This window comes from Crocodylus siamensis, chromosome 1, assembly GCF_052110815.1.
Source record: "Crocodylus siamensis isolate JL-2025a chromosome 1, ASM5211081v1, whole genome shotgun sequence".
Classification (NCBI taxonomy): domain Eukaryota; kingdom Metazoa; phylum Chordata; order Crocodylia; family Crocodylidae; genus Crocodylus; species Crocodylus siamensis.
In genome coordinates, this window is record NC_143395.1 from 421,095,941 (window position 1) to 421,112,844 (window position 16,904).

General features: G+C 51.4%; 1 protein-coding gene across 2 annotated transcripts in view; it reads left to right on the forward strand.

The window, feature by feature from the left end:
* LOC149875568 (butyrophilin subfamily 1 member A1-like) overlaps positions 1-16,904 on the forward strand; it is a 232,924-nt gene that overhangs the window by 93,238 nt on the left and 122,782 nt on the right. Inside the window, exon 1 of one of the 2 annotated variants that reach the window (XM_090030952.1) lies at positions 14,814-14,967. The exons of the other annotated variant lie outside the window; for it this stretch is intronic. The gene's annotated coding sequence lies outside the window, so the exon portion shown is untranslated. Of the gene's footprint in view, positions 1-14,813; positions 14,968-16,904 lie in introns of those variants that run through there. 2 annotated transcript variants of the gene reach the window in all.

A 16,904-nucleotide genomic window follows, 5' to 3' on the forward strand; every position in this document is an offset into this window, starting at 1 on the left:
TAAAGTCTCCCTTAGTCCGCAGACCTAAGGGGACTCTCTGGCATAATTTAGACCCACCCCTCAATAAGTCTCCCACACCAGTCAAAAAGGAGAACTTTATTGATTACTGGGGGTAGGGGAAACTAGGGTACAGGGTTGAGCAATATCTTAGAAATCCTAGAGAGCAAACAGTGTGGCTGAGGTAGCCTTTTGATCACGCATCTGTGTTACTGCCAGCTAGATATCTAATCCGACTGAGTAGCTTACTCACACGCATCTTCCAGAGTTCTTCCATTTCCCCTCTGGAGTCTGGGGTGAGAGAGAGAGCTAGGTCCCGATGGCAAGGCCCCTCTGTCTCCCCGGCTTGGCTGCTGCTTCACCTCATGGCTGAAGAGAGAAGAGAGCCTCCTTCCCCCACCGCAACTTATACAGCCCCTGCGACCTCAGTCACCTGGGCCAGTGGAGGTCAGCCCCACTTGGCTGTCAGCCAACCAATTTGAAATACATCACCTGTTACCGGGCAGATTCCAGCTCCCCAGGTAGATGCCCCTCACCCAGGTGGCTGATGCCAGTCCCGTAGGCAGAGGGAGCAGGTTCCCCCTCCCTCAGGACTGCAGCCAGCTCAGGTTCCCTAAAGAGACAGGCTGAGGTGTGACTCCTCCGTGCTGGCCCCTCTAATCACAGAGTCACAGGGCAGAGATTTTGGGGAGAAACCAAGGTGGCTTTCTGCCACAGGGAGTCTCCTTGTCCCTACTAAACAGTCATGGGGACCAGACAACACTACCCTCAAAGTACTGGGATCTTTTAATGCAAAGATGATACTGAAGCAGCGTTGTATAGACCAGGAAGTCTATGTGATCGGTAATCTTGCTGTGCCTTTACTTGGCTGACCGGCTATACAGGCACTGTAACTTGCCATTGATTAGATGGAATAGCGGACCAGAAATCCTTGGAGCAGTACTACAGAACCAAATACCCACTGGTCTTTTCTGGTCTGGGACAAAGGTCAGGTGAATGTCAGATACACCTAAAAGCTGATACCATTCCATGTGCACTAACTACTCGAAGACGAGTACCTTTGCCACTAATGGACAAAGTCAAAGAAGAGCTAACATGCACGGAGCAAATAGGAGTAATTACAAAGATTGAAAAGCCTACTCCTTGGTGTTCTGGGATGGTGGTTGTGCCAACAGCCAATGGAAAGATTAGGATACGTGTTGATCTTACACAGCTGAACAGGTACGTGTGCAAAGAAAGACCCATTCTTCTGTCCATGGAACATGCCTTGGTTCAACTTGCAGGAGCCAAAGTTTTCACCTAATAGGATGCTCAGGCAGGATTCTGGCAGATTCCTCTAGGTGCAAAATTGTCCACGCTAACAACATCTATTACTCCATTTGGACACTGCCAGTTTAAACAGTTCCCTTCTGGGATCTCATCAGCCCCCAAATTCTTTCAATTTTGGATGTCACAGATATTTCATAAACATTGGGGCTGGAAGGGACCTCATAAGATCATCGGGTCCAGCTCCCTGCCCCAAGGGCAGGAAGTCAGCTAGGGTCAAAGGATCCCAGCAAGATTAGTGTCAAAATGTTTTTTTTAAGTGTCCAGAGTAGGTGCTTGCACCACCTCTGGAGGGAATCTGTTCCAGGTCTTGGGGACTCGGACACTAAAGGATGGCCTTTCTTGTCCATGGTATTGGATGGCCTAGAAGATGTTCTTTGCCATGCCAATGATATTTTGATTTTTGGGACCACCAACACACTGCGTGATAAAAGAATAGATGCAACACTCAGAAAACTCCAAGAAGCGGGAGTTACACTTAATGAAAAGTGCACCTTTGCTACTTCACAGCTAGTATTTGTGGGGCATTAGATTATACCACACTGAATCCAACCAGATCCATCAAAAGTTGTAGCCATCAAGGAGTTCCCAGAACCCAAAGATGTCCCTGAATTACACAGATTTTCAGACACAACTGCATACTTAGGCCATTTTGTACCAAACTTGGAAACAATAACAAAGCCTTTAAGAGACCTCTTAAGTGACAAAAGCTCTGGGGACCACTAGAGCAGTCAGCCTTCAATGAGATCAAATCTATACTTGGTTCATCCCTGATACTGGCCCAATATGCTCCAACATGAGAAACCCTTATTGCAGCAGATGCTTCATCATACAAGATTAGAGGAGCGTTACAACAACGTCAGGAAGCGGGCCAGTGGGCCCCTATTGCTTTTGTGTCAAGGGCACTTTCTCCACCTGAAACTCGAGATGCACAAATAGAAAAAGAAGCGCTAGCAATTACATGGACATGTGAGTGATTCAGGTCTTTCCCTGTGGGCTGCCTTTTACTTTACAAACTAATCACAAGCCACTTGTGTCTCTGTTAGGAGACAAACCTCTCGGTGAACAACCACTAAAAACCCAGATTTCACCTCACAATGCTGAAATTCACCCACAAATAGTACATATCCCAGGACAAGAGTTACAGACACCCTGACACTCTTTCTAGGGCACAGTTACAAACTCCACTGGCTCCAGAGGAACTCTGCCAGGAGCGAGATATTGCTGTTTACGTGGACGCTATTGCGGATGGCATGCCCATATCTGCTTCGCTACAAATGAGAAGTCTGGAAGCTCAAGAAGCTGATTCCTCTGGCCAGTATATAAAGAAATGCTGCTGGGAAGGATGGCCTCAAGTAAGATTCCAAGACTGTGAACTAGCAAAGTACCAACCAGAGAGACTCAATCTCCACGTTGTCAGAGACTTAATCGTGTTCCACAGCGGAGTACTGATACCTTCAGCACTATGCCAAGAAATCCTAGAGAAGATTCATGAAGCTCACCAGGGCATTGCAAAACGGCAAGCCAGGGCTCACCAGACAGTTTGGTGGCTCTCCATCTCTGATGACATACAGAAGTGAGCGGTTAGTTGTAAGGTTTGTGCTCAACACCGACCAGTCCATGTGGAGCCATGCCTTGCAACTGCTTTACCAGATCATCTGTGGCAGATATTGGGAACTGATGTCTTCATCTGGAAGGGGTCTGTTTACCTCATTGCTACTGATAATTATTCCCATTACTTGGAGATGGTACAGTGACAGGGCACCACAGCAGAGGGAGTGATAATGGCATCTAAGAGGATATTTGTTGCCATGGCATACCTTCAGTTTGAAGAACTGATAATGGCCCACAATGTTCTGGAGCCAGGTTTAAGCAGGTTGCAACCCAGTGTGACTTCCAGCCGGTCACCAGAAGTCCACATTTGCCCTGTAGAAATGAAGCAGCAGAAAGTGTGTTGTGGACTGTGAAGAATTTGCTCCAGAATAATGAAGATCTCTATAAGGCACTCTTGTTCAGTGCCATTGGGGTCCAGCTCAGTTGCTTACGAGTCATCGACACAGTACAGTCCTCCCAAGTCTGATCACTGACTTGTTCCAAAACTTTTTGATCCACAGGAATTTCATGAGAAAGACAAACAGATAAAGGACCATCAGAGACAGAACTATGACTCTCAGCATGCTTCAAGACATGCACCTGCTCTTTCCCCCCAGCAGAAAGTTTGGATCCCAGATCCAGGGGGCCAAGGCACTGCCCAGGCTAGGGCAGAAACCCCTTGTTCATACTGGGTCGAGATACCTAGTGGTGTTCTCCGCAGGAATTAAGAACATCTCCACCAACTTCACTACACTAGGTCTGGACGTGACCTCAATTTCACTGAAAAGATTAGACCTGTGAATTAGTCGGGTCCAAATGAATAGACTTACCAATGTTTCTGTTTTGTTTAGGTTTCTTTTGTAACTGTGTATAAAGTTTTCCCTTGAGAAAGGGGGATGTAGTAGTAAGGGTTAACTCCCTTACTAAGAGGGATCTCATCCACAGGAAGGGGTCAGTTGACCGCTTTGAGTCAGGAGTTAGTTGTTACAATAAATGCTTAATGAGGACAAAGAGTCTTTCTGCTTCTTCCTAAGATCCAGAATAACACAAGATCATCTACTGTATTTACTCGAATCCAAGATGACCCTTTCCCCACCCCCACCCAGCATTCAACATGAGGAAGAAAGACCCTTGTCTTGGATTTGAGTACAAGCCAGAGGGAGATGGGGGAAGGTGGGTGCTTCATCTCTGAGTCTGGCTCTTAGCACAGGTTTGAGGGCACAGAAGCTGCCTGCGCCACCTCCCCTGCCCCTGCCTGTCTCCCCCTCACCACCACCACTTTGCTTATGGCGGGGGGAGAAATCTAAGATGACTTCCAAAAAAGAAGAAATATGGCCCTCCTAATTTTTTAAACCTCTTCTGCCACACATTTGGTGTGTGGGATCTTTCCAGGGCAATGTTAGCACTGGTAGGTGTGAAAACATCATTCACAAGAAAAACCCACATAGGAGTCCAGAGTGATAACGCCCTTCAGCTCCTGCTGTGGTCTTTCTGAGTCTGCCACAGAAAGACGGCTCTCTCATATTTCTATCATCAAAAAAGCAATGACACCTAAGAGCTAGCATTTTCCAAGGGTGGCCTTGACTTGGGAAAGATTGAGAAGGGCTGAACTAGGAGTGGCCAGAGCCCTGCTCCAGCCATGGTGCTGCACAGTGCTAGTTTGCAGACTGGTCCCAGCACTGTTCTGTCAGAGCTCGCCCCGCTTCGCTCAGCACAGAGACGTTTCCTGCCCACAATCTGACATGAAGACCGCGGATGTGTCTGTAGTGCAGCGGCAGAGCTCAGTCTGCTGCTAAAGCTGTGAGTCTCACCACGTGAAAGTCAGCCCCAGGAGGAAGGGGGAGATGCAGCCCAGGGGCCCTGAGCAGGCTGGAAACCTAAGCCTGGAGCAGGGTGCTAGTGGGATCCCCGTCACATCACTTTGGGCTTGAGGAGTATGGGTAGGGCTCATCTCAATACTATGTTTGGCTGTCATGGGACAGGCATGTCCACTGAGCTCAATGCGCACTCTGGGGTGGTGACAGGAGGGTTAATTTCCATCTCAGCCTCCCTTGCCTTGCTGCTCAAAACCTGGCTGCTTAATGCCTTCAAGGCCAAGGGACAAGCCAAGGACATGGGTCAAACTGCAGGGGCGAGGGGTATGGCAGGAGAGACCTACCTGTAGGTGTATACTACAGAGCACCAAATCAGGGGAGGAGCTCGATCTAGAGTTTTCTTGAGAACTGACAGAGGCCATGCGTGCATGGGACTTGGACGTCATGGGCAACTTCAATTATCCAGATATCTCTTGGGAGGAACACTTTCCTTCCTGGCCTGCATCGGAGAGCTCTTCCACACTCAGGATGTGCACAGGCCAATCTGAAGTAACGCTCTTCTAGATTTGGTCCTAGTTAAAGGAGTTGACCTGGTGACTGACTTGAATATAGAGGGTAGCCTGGGTGGCAGTGACCACAAAACCATCACGTTCACTGTCCGTAGCAAGGCAGACAAATTAAAAATGCCTTGTCCCTATGTAATGTTTGATCAAAATCAATTGTAGTTAATGGCATTCTCTCTTAACTATGTTTTTTGTAATGTATCATCTAGCCTGGGGGTAATGTAGCTGCCACCACCCTGAGAAAGGACTGTCTCAGCCCAGGGTCCTCGGGGAAACACAGGCCTAACAGTCCTATGGGTATTTGACCCAGTACCCAGTACAGGCACTTGGGGCCCTTCCCCAAGTCAGGGGCCAAAAAGGAAAGTCTCCCTTAGTCCACAGACCTAAGGGGCCTCTTAGGCATAATTTAGACCCACCCCTCAATAAGTCTCCCACACCAGTCACAAAGGAGAACTTTATTGGTTACAGGGGTAGGGTGAAAATAGGGTACAAGATTGAGCAATATCCTAGAAATCCTAAAGAGCAAACAGTGGGGCTGAGGTAGCCTTTTGATCACACATCTGAGTTACTGCCAGCTAGATATCTACCCAGATCTTGAGTAGCTTACTCACAAGCATCTTCCAAAGGCCGGTGAAGTTTCCCTTTGGAAGCAGGCCATTTCTAGCTTGTGAGTTTTGGGGGAGAGAGCCAGTTTCAGATGGTAAAGCTCCTCTGAGTCCCCCACATGGCTGCTGCCCCCTCCTCCTGGGTAGTCTTAACTTATATAGCCCCTGTGACCTCATTCACCTGGTCCAGTGGAGGCCAGCTCTGGTTGGCTGTCGGCCAGCCAATCTGAAATACATCACTAGTTGCCGGGCAGATGCCAGCTCCCCAAGTAGATGCCCCTCACCCAGGTAGCCGATACCAGTCCGTAGGCAGAGGCAGCAACCAGCTCAGGTTACCTAAAGAGACAGGCTGAGGTGTGTCTCCTCTGCTGGGCTCATCCTAATCAAATGGTCACAGCACAGAGATTTATTCACATTGTCACAGGGCAGAGATTTTGGGGAGAAATCAAGGTGGCTTTCTGCCACGTATAGTGCCTTTTACCTGGAATTTCCATATAAACTGCCACCTTTTATGGCAGGATTAAGACATCCTTCCAGTCCAATTTAGAAAGAAGTGTCCAGGTCTGGGATCCACAGGCAAGTTTAATTTTCATATGGTGCATCCCCAGTAATTTTTATTACAGCTACATGGTATTCATATGCATCCAAACTTTTAGCAACTAAATACATTAAAGAACAAGCTAAACAACACAAACCAGACAAGACACTTTTTGCTGTTATAGAAGAACCATGGCTTAGGTAAGGGAGATGCTGTTGATCCTATTGGTGGTTCTGAGGCCTTGCAGATCATCAGCCGTCCTATAAAAAGCATAAAACAAAGAGCTCCCCACTTTGATGGGGAAGTTATTAATAGCCTTCAATCAAAGCTAGCGCTTTAACAATTTTACTCTTGATTATATAAAATGATAGTATGGATAGTTTACAGTTAGGGTACGAGCAGCCCTTAATGAATGAGCATTGGTGGGAGCTGGTAATTTTGCAATTACATCCACCCACTGGGTGTCTGGAGTTTGACTCTTCAGGCCTGAAATGATTCCTAAATAGTTTCATAGATTTCATAGATTTCATAGACATTAGGGTCTATGTAGGTGCCTTTGCTCCCAAACGACGGCAGGATGAGGCTTTGGCTCAGGTGCCACCGAGATGGTATTAATAACTGCATAGGAAATGGATTTTAACCTGCAAAACAAAATTAAGAAACTGCCAAGGCAGATACCTTGCTAAATACCTGGTTATTATTCTTAGGGTTTTGCCACCTTTTCAAGCCATTGATTGTGATGTGTGACCCATTTTAATTTGATTTTCTTTTCCTTTGACTTTATTTAATATTATATACAGTAGGAGTAGCCTTATTTACAATGCTGGTGAGTCCAGTCGTGGTAGAGCACAATGCACCTTTTTTTCCCTAGTAAGTCTGGTACGTAACCAGGTCACCAACTTTATTTTGACAGGTTTTTCAAGTGGCCCAAAATACCTGTCCACCTGATTACATTTTACCTTCAAAGCTTGGACACATTAACTTTTTCTGCCAGTCATAGCTGAGAGGGGAATCATTTCATGGGCAACTGCTGTTTTTCACAAAGCCCTACAAATCAAAGGCTAGTTTATATTTCAGTCTGTGCCCTGTTGGCTTATTACTTTTCTTAGGGCCAGTTTCAAAGTGTGGTTTGCCCCTTTTACTCATCCTGAGCTCTGGGAATTTTTAATTTCAGATGCCTGATAAGCTCTTTTTATTAAACTGAATTATCAGCTTGCTATAAGCTAACCACATTTATTTGTGCAAACCATATTTATTCAAGTGGCTCTTATTTTTGCCATTACTTACAATTAAAAATGAGGCACCCATATCAATTAACATTGTCTGCCTTGGTGTCACCCTGCTTTGTGTTAAATTCAGACCTTCACAGGAAAAGTTGAGCTGTTATATGTAATGGGTGTGATGAGAGCAAGGGTTAAATTGGGGGTGCCAGACAAGTGCTTTCCATGGGGGAGCCAAGGGTTTGCCTTGATTCCCTGCCTGGTTCCTCTTTATAGCCTTCTACCCAATTTTATAACTATCTTTAGCTCCCTGCACAATTTCCATTGGCTGTTGTCTTCTTTTCTTATGAAGCAGCACTTTTCTGGGGAAGAACAGTTTCAGTTTTAACACTTTGAGTGTCACCGATCTACCCTTTACAATAGGAGGAAGTGCTGCACAATCTTTTGGATTCATACATTCTTGATATAAATTAACCACATCACCCACACAGTGGGTTCCTTTTCTCGGCAGAGTTACTGCTGCTGTGCCTCGTAAGGCTGTAGCAGCCTGTAGTGCTTTCACGTTACACCACAGAGCTGAGCTCTATATTCATCAAACTTTTTCTTGAGCTGCTAGTTCTTCCACAACAAAAGTCCTTAGCTCCAGCTTCTGGTGTTGGACTAAACTTACATAATACTTTGCAACTTTCCAGCAACCTGGACGGCTCCTGTTTTCTTTTCTTCGTAGTTACTTTTAGTTTGGCGGCAGTAACCAAAACATTGAATGCTTTACAAGCCTTCTTTAAGGCATCATGTCCCTGAAAGACACTTGGACTCCAAGGACAGGTACCTTTTTCTCTACCAGTGCCTGGTCCCTGCCAGCAGGAGGATACTGGTCTGGGGTGGTCATTCTTGGCAAGAGTTTGTGACCCTAGTCACCAAGAAGGACTAACTACTATAATTTGCAAGTGTCTCAAGTATCCCTTTCCCAAGGTCCAAAATGACCTACTTCCATGGTCAGACCCTGGGAACTAGTAAATGACCTACCTCCTACATCCACAGTTGCCTGACAACCTACATCCACAGCTGCCTGGGAAAAGACCTTGTCTCAAGGCTAAACAGTTGACTTCCAGCCATGATCATCTGATGACCTACATCCACAGTCGTGCCTTGAACATGCATGTCTTAGATCTCCCAAAATGACATGATCTGACCTGCATCACTTCACAGATGAAAAATGACCATGCCACATTGCCTGATCTACATCCACAGTCCAAACAACACGGGGAAACCTACATCCCCAGCCCACACCCATTACCTAGTGCCCGCATTCTCCGCCAATTTGTTTTGTCCCTATAAGACCCTATAATGGTCTTATACCAGGCAAGGAGACTAAGACACAGTTGTCCTAAAGTAAAAGCAAGTTTATTGAACCCTAACACATGCCACTTTAAGAAAAAAAAACTGAGGAAGCATTAGCAGTTAAAAAAACTGGAGGTTTGTAACTAGTCAAAGCAAATGTTCACCACCCTCAAATGTTGCAAATGTAATTTCATTGTGTAGCCCAGGTGCACTCAGATAAGTACTCAGATAGGGTTTCCAGAGAAATTCCTCGGTCTTTTGTATGCAGCAGGGTCCTTAGAGGAATTTGCCAATTACCTGATGACCTGTTGTAACACCACGACCCATTCAGAGGTAACACTGGGGGAGGCTGTCACCCCTCTTTGACCTGAAGGTCCATGTCCCTCGTCCTCCCCTGACTGTTGTGGGCTAGTAGGATCTGACATAGTTCCTTTTCTGATTCTCTATAGGGACACACAGCACCCTGTACTATAAAATTTGCCGGCTAACACATTCCGTGCAAGCCCCCAAAAAGTAGCCTGGGTGTACTCAGATAAGTACTCCCTCCTCTGATTGTAGGGAGATTGTTAGCTGACAGGTGTGCTGTAGGTGAAATGGCAGACAACTTACAGTTCCCCTCTGTCCCTATGGATCCAGGCCAGGACAGTTATAAAACTTAACTATGGAAAAATTTATTAATATAAGTGTAACATACAAAAAGGAAGAATAAAATGAATCACAGAATCACTGAGTGTGAAGGGACCCAGACAGATCATCAAGTCCAACCCCCGCCATGGGCAGGAAGGAGCACTGGGGGTGGAGGGGTCATAAGACCTCACCCAGGTGCCTGTCCAGTCTCCTCTTGAAGATCCCCAGGGAAGGGGAGAGCACCACGTAGGGCCCTCTCCCGAGGCAGTTTCTGCATTTAAATGAACAGGCACCTTGGTACCCTGTGACATCATTAATAAGCATTTGTCATTTATTTGTTAAGTATCTGGATGAGGATATATATATCTCTTGCTGACCAGCCCTCCTTGACTCCTCCCTTCCATTGCCAGTATGTATCTGCATATGTCTAAGTGTGTTTGGTGATCATCTGAACTCACCTGTTTTTACCTGTTCCAGATTTCTTATTTCCCTGTGTGGGTTCAAGTAGGGCAATTCATATACATCTAAATAGAGTGTTGAATATATATATATATAAAGTTATAGTTATAGTTAGAGCTATCACTAACGGGTCCAGAGAGGTCTTGCTCCCCGTCATGCGGTGCTGGTCAGGCCTCAGCTGGAGTCCTGTGTCCAGTCCTGGGCGCCGCGCTTCGGGAGGGACGTGGGGAACCTGGAGAGGGTCCAGAGGAGGCCGCTTATATGGTTGGGACCTCCGTGGCCAGCCCTATCAGGTGAGGCTGAGGGACCTGAATCTCTTCAGTCTCTGCTCCTTATTCACGGGGCACCAATGACGTGGCTTGGAGCACCCCCAGCCAGGTCAGGAGGCGCTACAGGGAGTTGGGAGCGGGGCTAAAGGGTCTGGGAGCTCAGGTGGTGTTTTCATCCATCCTGCCAGTCCTCCCAGGCTCGGGCTATGGGCTGAGGAGGGAGAGGAGGATCCACGCAGTCAACCAAAGACTGCGGCGCTGGTGTTATCGGGAAGGCACTACACCAGAGCGCCAGGAGTTTCCAAAGACCCATGCCAGGGGCTGGGCTATGACGCTCGCCAGCTCCTTGAGTGCCCTGGGGTGCAGGATGTCATGGCCAGCTGACTTGAAGGTATCCAGCTTCTCAAGGTGTTCCTTCACGAGGTCAGCATTGATGGAGGGTAGGGGATCCCCATCACCTGGATCTCCCTGTCCCATAGCAGGCATGGGCATCCCATGGGACTGATAAAGACTGATGCAAAGTACCTATTTAATAGGTTGGCTTTTTCCTGGGCGTCAGCTGTCAGTTGCCCCATCTGGTTTAGCAGGGGTCCAACATTGCCCTTGCTTTTCCTCCGGCTCCCCACATATCTGAAAAAGGACTTTTTGTTGTCCTTGATGCTTGAAGCTAGTTGGAGTTCAGTTGCAGCCTTGGCTTTCCTGGTTTGCTCCCTGCAGGACCGGACCAGCGTGGAGTAATCCTCCTTGGAGGTGAATCCCGTCCTCCATCCTTTGTAGGCTTTCCTTTTTAGCCACAGTAGGTCTGCTAGGTCTCTGGAGAGCCAGGGGGGCTGCTGTGCCTCCTTGCTGCCTTTCCTCCGTGTTGGAATAGATTTAGCTTGTGCATTGAGGATCGCTTCCTTGAGAAGCAACCACTCTTCTTGAACTCCCATCTCCCTGGGGTCATGGTCCCTGAGGGCCTGACCGACTAGCCTCTTGAGCTTGTCAAAGTCGGCTTTTCTGAAGTCAAGGACTTCTGTGTTGCTGACTGACTTGCCAGCTTTATGGCGGATGGTGAAGGTGATCAGCTCATGGTCGCTGTCACCCAGCTTCCCATCGGTCACTAGGTCGCCGATTAGGTCGTCCCCCGTAGCCAGTACCAGGTCGAGCAGCGCTTTGCCTCTCGTTGGCCCATAGACTTCTTGAGTCAGATAGAGGTCATCCACGCACGAGAGAAAGCTTTGCGGGCGCTCGGATTTTGCTGAGTGATCCTCCCACGAGATGTCCGGGTAACTGAAGTCACCCATGACAACCAAGGTCCTGGAGCAAGTGGCCTCAGTCAGTTCCCGGGCGAACTCCTGGTCAAGCTCGGGACTTTGAGTGGGAGGTCTGTAGTAGACTCCCACCGTTGTGTCTCCTGTGCCATTTTTCCCACGAATTTTTACCCAGAGGGTCTCTAGCTGTCCATGCCGGTCGCCAACATCAGCTTGCAGGGACATGTAGCTTTCCTTCACATCGAAAGCTACACCCCCGCCCCTTTTGTTGACACGATCCCTCCTGTATAGGGTATAGCCCTCTATCCCCGTGGTCCAGTCATGGGTGGAGTCCCACCAGGTCTCCGTTATTCCAACGATGTCATAATTCTTTGCACTGAGCAGGAGGACGAGCTCGTCCTGCTTGTTGCCCAGGCTCCTGGCATTAGTGTACAGGCAGGCAAGTGTGCCCTTGGGGGCTCTTGCCTTGCCCACAGATTGTGCCAGGGCTGGGGCAGGGGTGGGCTCCCTTGAGTGCCTTGGTCCGCTGGCTTTGCAAGGGCCGTTCAGCAGGCCAGCAGGGGCAGTAGTCCCCCCGTCCCCCAGCGGGTTTAGTTTAAAGCCCGGTGGAGCAGGTCAGCCAGCCTGGCTGAGAAGAGCCTCCTCCCCAGGGGAGAGAGGTGGAGGCCATCTCTTCCCAGCAGCTCGCTTCCTCTCTCGCCAAAGAGCGGGCTGTGGTCGTGGAAGCCAAAGCCTTCCCGGCGACACCAGCATGGATCCTCCTCTCCCTCCTCAGCCCATAGCTCGAGACTGGGAGGAGCGACAAAAACACCACCTGAGCTCCCAGACCCCTAAGCCCCGTTCCCAACTCCCTGTAGCGCCTCATGACCTGGCTGGGGGTGCTCCGAGCCATGTCATTGGTGCCCACGTGAATAAGGAGCATGGGGTAGTGGTCTGTGGGCCGGAGAAGCTGCGGGATCCTCTCCGCAATGTCTCGGATGCGGGCCCCCGGGAAGCAGCAGACTTCCCGGGCTAAGGGGTCGGGGCAGCAGATTGCCCCCTCAGTGCCCACAGGATGGGGTCTCCCACAACAAACACCTTACGCTTTGTCTTGGGGAGAGCGGGGGCTGTAGCTGCGGTCGAGCCTGGGTTGCCTGCGGGAGCTGGCAACTGCGTGGGCTCTGCTGGGGCTGCAAGAAGTGCGAGGGGGGGCCTTGGTGCGGTGGGCCCTAGGGCCCTTGACCAGCCCCATGGAAGGAGCGCTAGCCCCATGGGAGAGCATTGCCTTATTTTGTGCTGGACCCAGGACCAGACTCATGCGCAGTGGGGGCCTGAGGGCTGAGCTTGGTCTCTGCTCTCGCCGCCAGCCCCCTCCCCTGCCAGCGAACCCAGGCATCCCAGCCCCCAGCCCCCTCCCCTATACAGAACCCAGGCATCAAGACCCCAACCTGCCTGCTCTCTCCTGCACCCAGCGCCCCCAAGACAACCCAGGCATCCGGCCACCCAGCCCCGCTGCTCTCCCCCCAGCCCCTCCCTGCAGAAAAACCAGGGGGCCGGGCCCCCCGCCCCGTCCTCTCACCCCCCGGCCTCTCCCCTCCCAGAGAAGCCAAAGGTCTCGGGGTCTGTGCGTGTGCTCTAGACACTTTCGTTGCATGTATGAACGTCGAGCCACTCGAGTCACGGGGCACTGAGAGCATGTGCCGTTTCTGCGGGACTCTCAGAGCCGCAAACCGGGAGCTTGTTGCCTGGTCCGTGTGCGGCAGGAACAGCAGGACCGGGTATTTCTGTGCAAACACTGAACACAGGCGTGGAAGAGATCAAACTCTGCGTTGTGGTTGGTATTAGCATTCACAGACTCGGTCTGAGTTTAGTGGCGACTATACCATGTGATCGTAGGGAGGAGGGCTAACAGAACTCCCCCTCTACAAGTGAAAGTACCTTTTTATACTTTGTATTGTGAAAATAGACATGATTTAAACCAGACATCCTTGAAAGGAAAGTCGGGGGTAAATCATAACAGTTGCTTGCTCAGCAACACGTTTTGTTTTGAAAACTGTTATCACCTTTTTGCTTTTAGGAAAGGAAGAACATTTCTTCCACAAGAACTGTGCATGGAGTCATAGTAAGCAGAAGAGTGTTTCTTCTCTTAATACGTTTTAAAATACGAAGCAAGACCACTTTTTTCTTCCCTGTTTTTTCTTAGTCCAGTTAGAGGCCCAGATTGATGTAGTTTAACACAGGTCATCTCTGCAACCAACACACACGACACACTGACCAATTCCATGAGGTACACACACACGACACAAGTATCTCTCATACACCCCCAGTGTGTCTCTTACACATTCACATGTCTTTTACATCCCCCTGCATCTCTCTCTCTCTCTCTCCAGACATGTAGGGCTGGAAGGGACCGTGCGAGATCATCGGGTCCAGCCCCCTGCTCGGGGCAGGAAAGACCGCGGGGATCAAGTCACCCAGCGAGGTGTGCGTCCAGTCCCTGCTGAAGCTCTCCAGGGCAGGCACTGCCCCGCCCCGCTGGGAGACCAGACAATGTCCCCTAAGTCCTGGACTCCTGAGGGCCCTGTTGCCCCACAGCTCCTCCCTCGCTACCTCCCAGCCGAGACTCCTCTCATTCCTTTGTTTTCTACAGCAATACTCCAGATTTCCAGGCAGTACCCTCCACATGGCCGTGAGGACCCATGGCCCCATATCTCAGTCCACAGAGACCACGCACAGGTCTGCTACATCACTGGAGTGACAGTGGTACCATTTACTTCTGTTCGAGGCCTGAACGCCAGTCCTTGGACCCAGCGGTAGAGGAATCGCTGAAATATCTGTTTTCCACCTCGATGCAAGAGGTGGATCACAGGGAGATTCGGGGTGGTGTAAAATTCCTGTCCTCACGAGTGAAGCCAGGGCAGGCATGTGTGTGTGTGAGATAACGACGGTGGGGACACGCAGAGGGGCAAGTCTGGGCTGCCGGGAAGGGAGGGCTGAGAACTGAGGACCCAGGCGCCAGGGCACGGAGCAGTGACGGCTCCACGGTGACGCCTCCCCCGGCATCTCACCCAGAAAGGACCACGGCCCCCTCCTCTGGGCCAGGCCAATGGGGCAGGATTGGTGCTGCTGAGGGACCTTCCCTCTGGGTCCCCCCGAGTCATGGGTGGGGGTTTCAATTCTCCCCCGGCTGCTGCAGGGACCTGGGTGTAGACGCTGCAGCCTGGACTCCCCCTTGCCCCAGCTCCAGGCAGCCCCAGGGGTTCGACCATTGGGGACCGCAGGGCTGGCCCGTGTCTGCGCTGGGTCCTGCTGCGGTGTCTCTGCGGTGTGAATCCTCACCTCTGCTCTTGATTGCAGGATTGGAAGAGTCTGAGGACGCGCAGGTGAGTGACCCTGACCCCGTATCGGTGACCCCAGGCCCCTTCCCGGGAGAGCTGTGCTCCCTGCAGCCACTTCTCCCACCCCCGTGGTGCCCCACACATGGGCTTTGAGCCTGTGATGAGACAGAGTCACTGCATCTCTGCTGGCTTCTGCCCTCACCGCCCCTTTTCCCACCACACTCGGTGCCCACTGGGCCCTGGGCAGGGCTGGGCACTTGGCCATGTCGGCCCCCAGGTACAGGACTGGGCTGGCAACCTGAGCCCACGCCCTGGGCACCTCCTTCAAGGAAAGCACCAGGCTGGAGGGAGACTCCTCTCCTCCCTCTGGTGAATCCCCCCGGGCAGAGCCCCTGTCGCAGCCCCTCCAGGGCCAGGGCTCACCCGCCTGTGCCCCCATCACAGCCTGTGCTGGAGATTGTCCCTGCGGGTCCATGGCAGCTACCGCTGGGCAGGGGCAGGAGGGGTGATGCACGGCCAGCTGCTGCCTTGGAGGCTGAGGGGGAGAGAAACCGCTCCACACCCCGGCCCTGCAACGCAGGGGACAGAGACGGGAATGGGGGCGGCGGGTGCTGGACGCGGCTGAGGGGCAGAGGGAAATGCAGGACCTCCCGGCTCAGCCCAGCTGTTAGTACACACAAATTTATTTTAATATTTGAAATGTGCAATTTAATATTATATGCAGCAAAACAAGAACTAGTAAAAAAACATGGTATTTGTCTAAGCACGGCCCCGGGCCCTCTCTTTGAAAAGGGCTGGCCTTGGTTTGGTTGTTTGTCAAGGCAGTGCCACTTTCCTGGTGGGACTTGGCAGCAGTGAAAGGAGACGGACACGGCTGGAGTTTCTCCCATTCACAGGAAAATGTGACCTGGCGCTTTCCCTTGTCAGCTTGTGTCTCACTGCAGCATCACCCGCAGCGGTCTGGATCCCAGCCGCCCTCCACCGACACCCCGGCCATGGCGCAGAGAGCCCGGCTCCCCCCTTGGGGCGCGCACCCCCACCCCAGCGCCGTGCGTCACCCGCCCTGCACCAGTCCAGCTCTCCCTGCCCCACCTCCTCCTCTCCCACTGTAGGAATTGGGCAATCCTCGGGGTGAAGTGTTGGTCCTTATTATTATGGGATGGAGCCTGAGACCAGAACTCCCCCCTCCATTGCTCCAGAGTTACTTTCATTTCCCCTATTCAGTGTTGTTTGTTCCTGAATAAAACAGCCTGAGGTTTTGGGCCTGCAGAAAAGGAAGTCTCAGTACTCTTTGCTAAGTCAGGAACTTAACACCTACCTCCTCTGAGTCCCTTGCACCACTGCTGCCGCCCTCCCAGCATGTGCCCCAGCTCAGCCCTCCTTGGGCTGAGGCGACCCCCAAAGAGAAGCAGAGACAGGAGATGCCTTCAGGCCAACCCCTTGCTTGGTGCTCCGGGCCCGGGATAACTGCTCTGAGCCCTGCACCCCAGCAATGGGCCCTGCAGTAGCCTGAAATCACAAGCACGCGAGGCCCCTGCCCTTCCTGGGCTCTGGCACCTGCTAGCAAGGAGCCCAGATGGTGCAGCAGGAAGAGCCGGGGACAGGGGTGCGACAGTAATGCAGGAGCTGGGGTCCCCTGGCACTGCAGTGCTGGGCAGTGACTGCTCATGTGTGCACAGAGGAGCAGCACCTGCCGCCCGCGCAGTGGGTGCAAGTGGCTGGGAGCTGGATCCAGAGCTGCAGGCAGGGGCAGGAGCCAGGGGTGAAGCTTCCCCCGCCCGGAGTGGGGCGGCAGGAGCCGGAGCAGCAGCTGGCGGCAAGGGCAGCAGAAGAGTGACCGTGTGAGCCCAGGCAACTGGAGCCGTGCTGGGAACGGCCCCTCCAGAGCCTGCGCTGGACCGGCTGGGGCGGGCTGGGCCCGGGCTATCGGGTGTGGGTGGGAGCACGGCACGGCCATGTGCAGCGCTGCAGAGGGAGCTGCC